This window comes from Callithrix jacchus, chromosome 8 (assembly GCF_049354715.1).
Source record: "Callithrix jacchus isolate 240 chromosome 8, calJac240_pri, whole genome shotgun sequence".
NCBI lineage: Eukaryota > Metazoa > Chordata > Mammalia > Primates > Cebidae > Callithrix > Callithrix jacchus.
In genome coordinates this window covers 68,860,933-68,873,109 of record NC_133509.1, presented here as the reverse complement: position 1 = coordinate 68,873,109, position 12,177 = coordinate 68,860,933, and positions in this window count along the sequence as shown.

Below are 12,177 nucleotides of genomic sequence, written 5' to 3'. Positions count from 1 at the left end.
AGGCTTGCCTCTCTTTCAGATCTATCCATGCTGGGTCCAGGCATAGAGAACGCTTTCTGTGTCTTGTTCCTTAATAGACTCCACTCTGAACTCAGTAATTTGAGCTAAGAAACAATAGCTAAGTTAAAAAGAACACCTGTCAAACTAAAATACACCTTTCTGGGCTGGGTGCCATGGCTCACACCTGTAATCCTCACACTTTGGGAAGCCGAGGCAGGTGGATCGCCCGAGGTCAGAAGTCTGAGACCAGCCTGACAAACATGGCGAAACCGTGTCTCTACTAAAAATACAAAAATTAGCTGGGCGAGGTGTCCCACACCTGTAGTCCCAGCTACTCAGGAGGCTGTGACAGGAGGCTCACTTGAACATGGGAAGCGAAGGTTGCAGTGAGCCGAGATTGCACCACTGCACTCCAGCCTGGGCAACAGAGTGATACTCTGTCTCAAAAAAAGAAAACAAAACAAAACAAAAAACAGCTTTCTGGAATTTAACTGGCAGTCGTGAAGTCCTTTCGTAAAAGAAATTTACCTCTATTAAGGAAATCTCCATTTTAAAAGATGTCTGCCTATGTACTATGTACATTACAAACTCTTGTTTTAAATTTATTGGCAAGTCATACGTTTGTTTATATTTTTTCTAGGTTGCTTGGTCCCTCCCTCCCTCCCTCCCTCCCTCCCTCCCTCCCTCCCTCCCTTCCTTCCTTCCTTCCTTCCTTCCTCTCTTTCTCTGTCTCTTCCCTTCTCTCTCTGTTTCTCTCTTTTCTTGATGGAGTCTCGCTCTGTCACTGAGGCTGGAGTACAGTGGCATGATCTCAGCTCACTGCAACCTTCACTTCCCATGTTCAAGTGAGTCTCCTGTCACAGCCTCCTGGGATTACAGGTACTACTCAGGAGGCTATTTTTGTATTTTTAGTAGACATGGCTTTTGCAATGTTGGCAAAGCTGGTCTCAAACATTTGACCTTAAGTGATCCACCTGCCTCAGTCTCCCAGAGTGCTGGGATTACAGGTGTGAGCTGCTGTACTGGCCTCACCATCTTTCTTGAGTGAACATTTACTTGAGCACCCTTTTTCCCTTTATTTGAACAAATAATAATATAATACAATATTTAGGCCTAAAATCTTACCTCTGTGCTTATGGAATATAATTTTTTTGAATTGTCCTTTTAGAAATGCAAATTTGGGCCAGATGCAGTGACTCATGCCTGTCATCTCAGCACTTTGGGAGGCTGAGGCGGGTGGATCATGAGGTCAGGAGTTCCAGACCAGCCTAACCAACACGGTGAAACCCCATCTCTACTAAAAATACAAAAATTAGCCAGGTGTAGTGGTGTACACCTGTAATCCCAGCTACTCAGGAAGCTGAGGCAGGAGAATCACTTGAACTCAGGAGGCAGAGGTTGCAGTGAGCTGTCTGATGGGCCATGTAAGCATTTATAGAGGAATTTCATTCAATTGTCATTTTCAATGCATGTTTTCTGATTCTATAAAAGCTTTCCTGTGCTGTTCTTGTAAGTAGCTCATTATGCCAAAGTGTATTTTTACCAAGCAAATAAAAAAAGCTCTCCATGGTCCACTGACCAAGGACAATCAAATCCTTCACAGTCTAGCTGAAGTTTGGATCTTCTGAGAACATCAGAGAATGACTCTCCTTGCCCTCCACACTGCAGTAGAACTTTGGGACCTTGAACCTTGAGTTCATAACACAACCAAAAGGGCCCTTCCACACTCTTGGATCTGGATACCCATTGGAAACCTAAAGGTAAAGATAGCCAGGGAAGTTCTTCCCCAGCAGAAGACAGTATCCTTGACAGGGACAGCTTTTTCCCAAGATCACAGATAAGACTTCTCTGCTATCATGAGCCTCTTATCTTTCAATTTTTTCCCTTGCTTATGCCTAGAAATTAAAAAGTTTTTTTTTTTTTGTGTGTGTGTACTCATGGAGTGTAGTTTTATTTATGATAGATTTTGCAACAGCCTTATATATGGACTGGTTGATAGATGGAAGTTGAAGGGCCAATGTAGGTGAAAAAGTTTAAAGATACATATGTTATCTCATAATTAAAAACAGAACATTGATCCACTCCTCTTAACCTACACCATGGATTAAAGATAACATGGCTGGGCATGGTGGCTCACGCCTGTAATCCCAGCATTTTGGGAGGCCGAGGCAGGCGGATCATGAGGTCAAGAGATTGAGACCATCCTGGCAAACATAGTGAAACCCCATCTCTACTAAAATATAAAAATTAGCTGGGTGTGATGGTGCACATCTGTAGTCCCAGCTACTCAGGAGGCTGAGGCAAGAGAATTGCTTGAACCCAGGAGGCGGAGGTTGCAGTGAGCCGAGATCGCGCCACTGCACTCCAGCCTGGTGACAGAGTAAGACTTTGTCTCAAAAAAGGGTAACATTGCCAGGAGGTCTTCACTCCTCTTGATGGGCATCATTTGTTAGGTCTCTTCGTCCATGGTTTGGAGTAAATAGGCAATGGCTAGAAATTTATCCCTCATGATAGGCTCTATAGCAGATTGTACTGTAATGGCTATGGTTACACAATAGACTTTAAATTCTCCTGTGAAAGTTACGTTAAAAACAGTATTGCTCTAGACTACTTACTTATTGCCTAAACAGAGAAGTATACGTGTGGTTGCTGGCACTTGTTGCCCATGGAGAAATACATTGAGTACTATAGAGATTCAGCTGTAGGGAGGTTAATGAATAGACAGCTTAGTTAAAGCGAGTAAACCCTTTGTCTAGCTCTTTCTTAGATCTCTTTGATTTTAGTTGGTTTGGTTCATGGAGATCCTGGCTAAAAAGCATACCCCAAACTGTTGGTATCATCCTTCTGATAGCCATGATAGTAGTCTCATTGGCACGCTGTATTCTCTCAAAAGTTTAAATGTTTGCATGCAGCCATCTCTAGAATGTCAAATGGTCTATCTTCAGTTGGAATGACAGAAACTTGAAGAAATGTGTGATCACAAGGACATCATAATCTATGAATGATGTGCTGAGATCAGATGCCCAAAATGATGGTAAAAGAGTGGCACTAAGGCCCTAAGTTTTGGTCATACTTTCACCTAAGTGTGAACCTGACCAGGAGTGGGAAATTTTTAAACAAAATTATGGGAGGCCATTGTTTTAGACTGAACGCATGCACTAAGCTCCAACAGACCAGACCAAACAAAAATGGAGTCACTTACGGTAAATGTGACATAAACTAAGACTTTAAGGAAACAGATAGATCCTAAAACAGTCCAGGTTTTGTTTTCCTCCTGTAAACAGGACATTACAGCATAAGGAGGTACCCTCTACTCTAACTTTTCTGAAAAATAACTTGAGGTGGGGTACAATGCCTCATGCCTGTAATCTCAGCATTTTAAGAGGCTGAGGTTGGCAGATTGCTTGAGCTCAGGACTTTGAGACCAGCCTGGGCAAGATGGCAAAACCCTGTCTTTAAAGAAAATTTAAAAATTAGCCAGGTGTATTGTCACATGCCCATAACCCAGCTACTTGGGAGACTGAGGCAGGAGGTTTGCTTGAGCCTGAAAGGTGGAGGTTGCAGTGAGCTGAGATTGTGCCACTGCACTCCAGCCTGGGCAAGAATGAGAACGTGTCTCAAAACAAAGCAAAAAATAACTTGAAGTCCTTGTTCCCACCTTACAAAACTCAGTGTTCTGCTATTTCCCAGTGGATTTTGAGACAAAATAAGTACATTTATGATGATGATAGTAACATCAATGACTAAAGTTTTGGTCAAATTTGAGAGGATGACCACAAGGGGAAAATTGTTCAATCAATTTTAGCCTATGGCTGCCTCATGTATTTTAAGTTTGGCCTAAAGGTTTCACTGTACATAGTGAACTATAACCTAAATGGATGTGTAAACAAATAGGTTGTAACCAACTCTTGTGCCAATCACGGAGTTTTGGCCAATTAAAGGGGGGCCAATTGTTCAAATCATGTTCAAATAACACAAATGGTGAGCTGTAACCAATACAGCTGTTTCTATATCTCACTTCTGTTTCCTGTACATCACTTTCCCTTTTCTGTCAGTCTTCTACCACATGGCTGTGCTGGAGTCTCTCTCAGCCTACTCTGGCTCAGGAGGCTGCCTGATTTGTGAATCTTTCTTTGTTCAATTAAACTCTGTTAAATTTAATTTGACTAAGAATTTTTCTTTCTTTCTTTTTTTTTTTTTTTGAGATAGAGTCTCATTGTGTCACCCAGGCTGGAGTGCAATGGTGTGATCTCAGCTCACTGCAACCTCTGCCTCCCAGGTTCAAGTGATTCTCCTGCCTCAGTCTTCCAAGTAGCTGGGATTACAGGCACATATCACCACATCCAGCTAATTTTTGAATTTTTAGTAGAGATGGGGTTTCACCATGTTGGCCAGGCTGGTGTTGAATTCCTGACCTCATGATCCACCCACCTTGGCTTCCCAAAGTGCTGGGATTACAGGCATGGGCCACTGCGCCCAGCCAGGCTAAGAATTTTTCTTTTGATAATATCTAGATATGATTTAGATATCCGTAAGAAAACGTGTATTAGTCAGTCTGTTTTCATGCTGCTAATAAAGACATACTGAAGACTGGGTAATTCATAAAGGAAAGAGGTTTAATGGTCTTTAATGGTCTCAGATTTCCACATGGCTGGGGAGGCCTCACAATTATGGCAGAAGATGACGGAAGAGCAAAGCCGCGTCTTACAATTAAATAACAGCCTGTGAGATCTTCCCATGTGGAATCCAGCAGGATTCTCCCTAGCTGGGATTCAGTAACCCCGTCCACTTACAAATACAAAATCAGTCATTTAGACTTGGACAAGAGCTTCAGGAAAAGATTTCTTGCCACCAGAATTGTCCCTCTTCAGCTCTTTGTCTTCCATCCTTGCCAAACATTCTAATTAATTCCACCGTGTACTTGCCTCAGGTTAGATAGAAAGTAGGGTTAATTTTCCAGAGGGCAACTTCTTAGCTTCCGTGCCAGGGTACCCTCTATGTGTAAGGTCATCGCCAAAGCATTTGCGCTGTCTCACCAAACCCTTAGCCCTTTCACAGCACAATGCTTCAGGTAGCCACCATGCAGCAGTCAGAGTTTTCATCTTGGCATGCAAGATGAAAATGATTTTTTACCATTTCTGGTCTTCCTAGCTGTGGAAGGAAACCTAAATATGCTACCCCAAATATACTTCTCTGGCATATTTTGATATGGCTATTCAGAGGGGCTGCAAACACAGGAACAGCTCTGAAAAGCTGTCCTTTTGTGGGGGAGATTAGCATCTGTAGAAGAAATTTACATTAGTGAGGTAAACAGTAAACAGACTTTCTCTGAGGCCTCCCCCATCTGCTTTATTGAGATCGAGGAAAAATTAACTCACAGGAAAAGGAGACTAAAAGTCTATTAATGGAAAAACCAAACTCTGTGAAAATATTTAAGAGGTTTATTCTGAGCCAATATGAGTGACTATGGCACAGGGAACAGTCTCAAGAGGTCCTAAGAAAGTGTGCTGTAGGTGGTTGGGTTACGGTTTGGTTTTATACATTTTAGGGAGACAAGAATTGTAGGTAAAATCATAAAGCAATATATGGAAGGTTTATATTTGTTCAGTCCGGAGAGGCAAACTATCTTGAAGTGGGGGCTTAAGGTCATAGGTTGATTCAAAGATTTTCTGATTGGCAGTGGTTTGAAAGGGTTAAGCTTTGTTTAAAGACTTGAAGTTAGCAGGAAGAAATGCTTGAGTTAAGATGAGGGGTACTGTGGAGGACAGAGTTCTTGTTTTGTAGATGAAGCCTCATAGATAGCCACCTTCAGAGGGAATAGATGACAGAGCAGGAGTATCACCATCTTGGACAAGCACAGCCATTCTAAAGTTCCCCTTGATCAAAACCCACCTAAATCCAAAGGGCAGGTCAGTACAATGGCTAAGGTCAGCATGACCATAAACCACAAATGACATCTCCCACCAGAAACATTCCAACCATAAAATAATATGAACCCCTCCCTGAACAGAGACATTCCAGCCCCAGGATAACCTCCCCTGTGGCTGGAAAGATGTCAGCCCCAAGATAATCTCCCCTCTAACTAGAGACATTCCAACCCCACCATAAACTTCTTCCCCACACAGAAACATTTGAAACCCATGATAAGCCCTCTCACCATAAAACCAATAAATGCTCTTAGTCTGTAAGAGAGAGTGCTCCTGACCAAAATTGGTTGGAAGCCCCTCTCAGGTTTATTCTTCAAAATAAACCTGTCTTTGACTATTGAGCTACTTTTTGTTTGTCTGTCCCTTTCTTCCTTTCTTCCCTCCCTCCCTCCCTCCCTCTCTCCCTCCCTCCCTCCCTCCCTCCCTCCCTCCCTTCCTTCCTTCCTTCCTTCCTTCCTTCCCCCCCTCCTTCCCTCCCTCCCTTTCTTTTTCTTTTGACAGAGTTTTGCTCTGTCACTCAAGCTAAAGTGCAGTGGCTTCATCTCAGCTCACTGCAGCCTCTGACTCCCAGGTTCAAGCAATTCTCCTGCCTAAGCCTCCCAAGGAGCTGGGACTACAGGTGTATGCCACCACTCCCTGGCTAATTTTTGTATTTTTAGTAGAGATGGGGTTTCACTATGTTGGCCGGGCTGGTCTTGAACTCCTGACCTCAGGTGATCCACCTGCCTTGGCCTCCCAAAGTGCTGGGATTACAGGCATGAGCCACCACACCAGGCCACGTGTTTCTTTTCTCTTTCTTTAACTGTTACAATAGATGCCAGATGTGTCTTTTCAGACCTTAAAAGTGTCAGATTCTCATCTAATCTCTCCTAGATCCAGGAGTGGCCTAGAAAGAAAAGGCCCAGTTGCATTAATGGAGATTCTCTAGGGATGAAAATTTTCCCCAGAAAAGATGGTTTTGCAGGGCTATTTCAAAGTATGTCAAAGAAACGTATTTGGGGATAAAATGTTTTTATTTCCTTTAGGGTCTGCTGTCATGTGATGCTATACCACAGTCAGGTTGGAATTTGGTATCTTATTGCCATGAAGAGTCTGTTTTGTTTGTCTTATGATCTCTATTTTAATGTTAATGCTGGTCAGTTGCCTCTAAGCTCCAAAAAGTAGGGGTTATAATGAAGTGTGTTCAACTTCCCTTCCCATCATGGCTGGGAATTCAGTTTTTCAGGTTTCTTTGGGGACCCCTTGGCCAAGAGGGAGTCTGTGCAGTTGGTTGTGTAAACCAAAAATAAAATTGTAAGCCCCTGACCATCTAAATGGAACTCTCCTTTCAGCAAGGACATTCCAAAGCGAACCTGAAAAACTAGCTCAAGCCATCATGGGAAATGGGAAGGGGGCATCAGACATGCCTCATTATACCCACCTCCCTTTTGGAATTACTGGTAGAGAAGACTCCTTAAGTCTGATAAGAAACCCTTACAATCTATTCTCTCTGAAGCCTGCTACCTGGAGGCTTCACCTGCATCATCAAATCTTGGTCTCCATGATGGCTTATCTTAACCCAGGCATTCCCAAGTTTTTAGACAATAACTTAATTCTTCCAACCAATTGCCAATCAGACATCTTTGAATCTACCTGATCTGGAAGCCCCCATTTCCAGTGGTTCCACCTTTCCAGACTGAACCAACCAATGTACATCTTACTTGATTGATGTTTCATGTTTCCCTAAAATGTAGAAAACTAAGCTATACCCCAACCTCCTTGGGCACATGTTCTTGGGATCTCCTGAGGGCTGAGCCATTTGTCATTCACGTTTTGCTCAGAAAACATCTCTTTAAACATTTTATTGAGTTTGACTCTTTTCTTTGACAAATGGGGGAGGTTAGGGTTTTATTTTTAGTTTACAAGTCTGACACTTTTAAAGTCTGATAGAGAGCTCTTACCATAGGCTACCACCTATTCTTTCTAAGGGCAGCTCCAAGATTCCCTGAAAGGTGTTTATCTACAAAACAAGAAGCCATCGCTTGTCATACTTTCCTCTCTTCATTCTCCCTGTGCCAATTACCTCCCCCCACAAGAAACCCAAGCCCCTATTCTTTCCATAGCCTTAGGATGGTAAAAAAACTTCAGTCATCTGGGTCTTCTTTGAGTCTTTTTCAGGCTTTCATGTCCATGTGCATGTTAATAAATTTATATGGTTTGTTTCCTGTTAATCTGTCTATTGTTAATTCATTTCAATAGACTTAGACTTCAACCTTCAGAGGGAAAGTTTGAATTTCCCTGCACTGTCAACAAAAGAAAAAACTTAATTGCCCTCAGATCTCAACAAAAGAAAAAATTTAATTGCCCTCAAATCTCAGAGATGAATAAAGTGGCTAGAGGGCCTAATGCTGTTCCTTCCTTACAACTGCTATCAGAAGTATTGGAGCCGGAGTAACTCCATCTTGAATATGGGCTGGGTAAAATGAGGCTGAGACCTGCTGTGCTGCATTCCCAGGAGGTTAGGCATTTGTAGTCACAGGATAAGACGGGAGGTTAGCAGACTGGTTTCGCAAGATACAGGTCACAAAGACCCCACTGATAAAACAGGATGTGGTAAAGAAGCTAGCCAAAACCCACCAAAACCAAGATGATAATGAAAGGGACCTCTGGTCATCCTCACTACTCATTATATGCTAGTTGTAATTCATGCTAAAAGACACTCCCACCAGCGCCATGACAGTTTACAAATGCCATGGCAATGTCTAGAAGTTACCCTATATGGTCTAAAAAGGGGAGAAACCCTCAGTCCTGGGGACTTCCCACCCTTTTGCCAGAAAACTCATGAATAATTCACCCCTTGTTTAGCATATCATCAAGAAATAACCATAAGTATACTCAGTGAAGCAGCCCAGGCTGCTGCTCTATGGAGTAGCCATTCTTTGATCTCTTTGTTTCTCTGATACACTTGCTTTCACTTTATTCTGTGGACTCACCCCAAATTCTTGTCTGAGACACAAGAAGCGTCTCTGGGGTTCTGGATCAGGGACACCCTTCTAGTAACACTGTGATCTCACTATCTTTATAGGGTTTTCTTTTTCTTGGCAGCAGTTATCAAAGCAGGAGGCAGATGATCATCAGTGTGAGATTGTCTGGATGTAGAAAAGTCAATGCCAATCTCAGTGTCTCCATAATCTGTTGACAGGCAGTTAAGAGGGAAAAGTTGGCCAGGCACAGTGGCTCACGCCTGCAATCTCAGCACTTTGGGAGGCAGGTAGGTGGATCACAAGGTCAGGAGATTGAGGCCATCCTCACCAACATGGTGAAACCCCATCTCTACTAAAATACCAAAAAAAAAAAAAAAAAAAATTAGCCAGGCATGGTGGGGTGCACCTGTAGTCCCAGCTACTTGGGAGGGTGAGGCAGGTGAATCGCTTGAACTTGGGAGGCAGAGGTTGCAGTGAGCCAAGATCAAGCTGCTACACTCCAGCCCGGCAACAGAGCGAGACTCTGTCTCAAAAAAAGTCTTTTGACTGGATTTTTTTCAGTCAGTTTTTCTCACAGAAGCCAGATACGAGTTGTGTTAGTGTCTTGTGACAGCCATGCACACACCCACTCACTTCTTTTCACTTTGCCTTGCTTGCTTTTCTTTTCTAGGTGTTTTTTTTTTTTTTTTTTTTTTTGAGACAGAGTTTCGCTCTATCACCAGGCTGGGGTGCTGTGGTGCCATCTTGGCTCACTGCAACCTCTGCCTCCTGGATTCAAGCGATTCTTCTGCCTCAGCCTCCTAAGTAGCTGGGAATACACCCAGCTTGGGAGCACCATGCCCAGCTAATTTTTGTATTTTTAGTAGAGACAGGGTTTCACCATGTTGGCCAGGCTGGTCTCAAACTCCCGAATTTGTGATCTGCCTGCCTCAGCCTCCGAAAATGCTGGGATTACAGGCATGAGCCACTGCACCTGGCTGCCTTGCTTTCTTAAAAAAAAAAAAAAAATTAAACAAAAATTATGACTCTCACTTTGTTGCCCAGGCTGGACTCAAACTCCTAGGCTCAAACAGTCCTCCCACCTCAGCCTCTGGAGTAGCTGGAACTACAGGCTGCCTTGCTTGCTTTCTTGATGGTGCTCATTGCTCTCTGAAATAATTGTTTTTTTGTCTGTTAGATCTCTATAGTGAACAATGAGTGTCTGTTTAAAGCCCTTGATTAAGGATCAAGGATTAATCTTTAATCCTGAAGCTGTTGAAGGGCTTTTAGGATTAAGTCCTATCTCCTGCCACCACACAATCTGACCCTTGTCTGTCTGGCATCTCCTTCAGTGCTTGTCCCAGCTCCTTGGAACCCTGTCTGACCCCCATCTAACCATACCCTCTTCTCTGGTTCTCTTTCGCATGCTGCTCTGGAATATTTTTTCCTCAGTTGACCCCTGTTCACCCTTAACCCTTTGGGTCTCTGACCCACTGGCCTGAGGAAGGACTCCTTACTGTGTGTGCCATGAGCTTTCTGGGCTTCCCTCCTCAGCATTTTTTTTTTTTTGGGTTATCATTGTCCATTTGTCTATATTCCTCCGTTAGATGTGAAGTTGGGGGTGGAGGTCTGCCCCACTCTCTGGTGTCTTTTCAGAGACTGAGGGTCTGGCATACCTATTTGTTAAAACAACAAATAAATGAATGAATGACCGAAATTGTAGCTTAGAAGCAATTCTACCTTTGTTACATGATAACATGATATATCATGTTTTATCACAATTACTCTGCCAGAAAGCAGGATAAGAAAAAGGCCAGAAATCTTGGACCTGGAGAAATGATTTTCCCGGAAGTTGTATCTGCAGTAAACAGGTGATGTGGGAACCAGGGCTGCTGATTGGGACCCTTGCTTCGACTTCCTCGTTCTGCCACTTTCCAGGATTTCTAAAGCACAGGAGAGAGATTCCAAAACACTCTCAGGGGCTGGAAAAATGCACTAAGTTCCTTTTGGGATTAAAGGTTTGTGATTCTATACTCTCTGATTTATTAATCCTATCAACTAGGCAGACTTAATTAATCAGGCGAGATTTGGTGTAGTAGGCCGAGCCTTCCGGGAAACATTTATGGGCTTCCTATGCTAGTCCACTAGAGAAAGGGAAGGACATGTTCACTGAGGAGTTGCCTGGATCCTGAGGATGATCTCCCTCTCTCACGGCTCGGCTGCTAGAGGACAGCTCAGGCTTTGCTGGAAGGAATGGGGCATAATTATTAGGTTGGTGCAAAAGTAACTGCAGTTTTTGCCATTACTTTTAATTTTTATTTTTTGAGATGGAGTCTTACTCTGTCACCCAGGCTGGAGTGCAATGGCATGATCTCAGCTCACTGCGACCAGGTAGAAGCAATTCTCTCACCTCAGCCTCCTGAGTAGCTGGGATCACAGGCACATGCCACCATGCCCGGCTAATTTTTAGTAGAGATGGGGTTTCCCCATGTTGGGTAGGGTGGTCTTGAAATCCTGACATCAGGTGATCCACCTGCCTCAACTTCCCAAAGTGCTGGGATTACAAATGTGAGCCACTGCACCTGGCCTGTCATTACTTTTAATGTCGAAAACCATAATTACCTTTGCAACAACCTAATAGAAAAGTGTCAGAAAGGAGTTTCAGTGAGGAGACTTATGGGCCTTAAATTGTTTGAGGAGTCTCTAGCCTGCCCACAACAGCTTTTTTTTTTGAGATGGAATCTTGCTCTGTCACCCAGGCTGGAGTGCAATGGCACAATCTTGGCTCATTGCAACCTCCACCTCCTGGGTTCAAGTGATTCTCCTGCCTCAGCCTCCTGAGTAGCTGGGATTACAGGTGCACACCACCACGCCTGGTTATTTTTCTTTTGTATTTTTAGTATGGACAGGGTTTTACCATGTTGGTCAGGTTGGTCTTGAACTCCTGACCTCATGATCTGCCTGCGTTGGCCTCCGAAAGTGCTGGGATTACAGGCATGAGCCACCGCCCTGGTCCACAACAGTTCTTATATGCCCTTAGGCTGCAAAGAATTTAGAGACTGACCCCAAATGCTCTCTGTGGATCTTTGAGCTGGGAGGAGTCATGAATCCTGCATGCAGCCCTGCAGGCCCTCACACGGTAAAGGCAGCTCTGAGATCCCATCCATGATTGCCCATGTATTTGTCTAGATTCTTCCACTGGATATGAAGTTGGGGGCACAGATCTGCCCACTCTCTGGCATCTCTTCAGAGCCTGGCATATACATACTTGTTGAACCAATGAATGAATGACTGATGCCCTAAAGTGG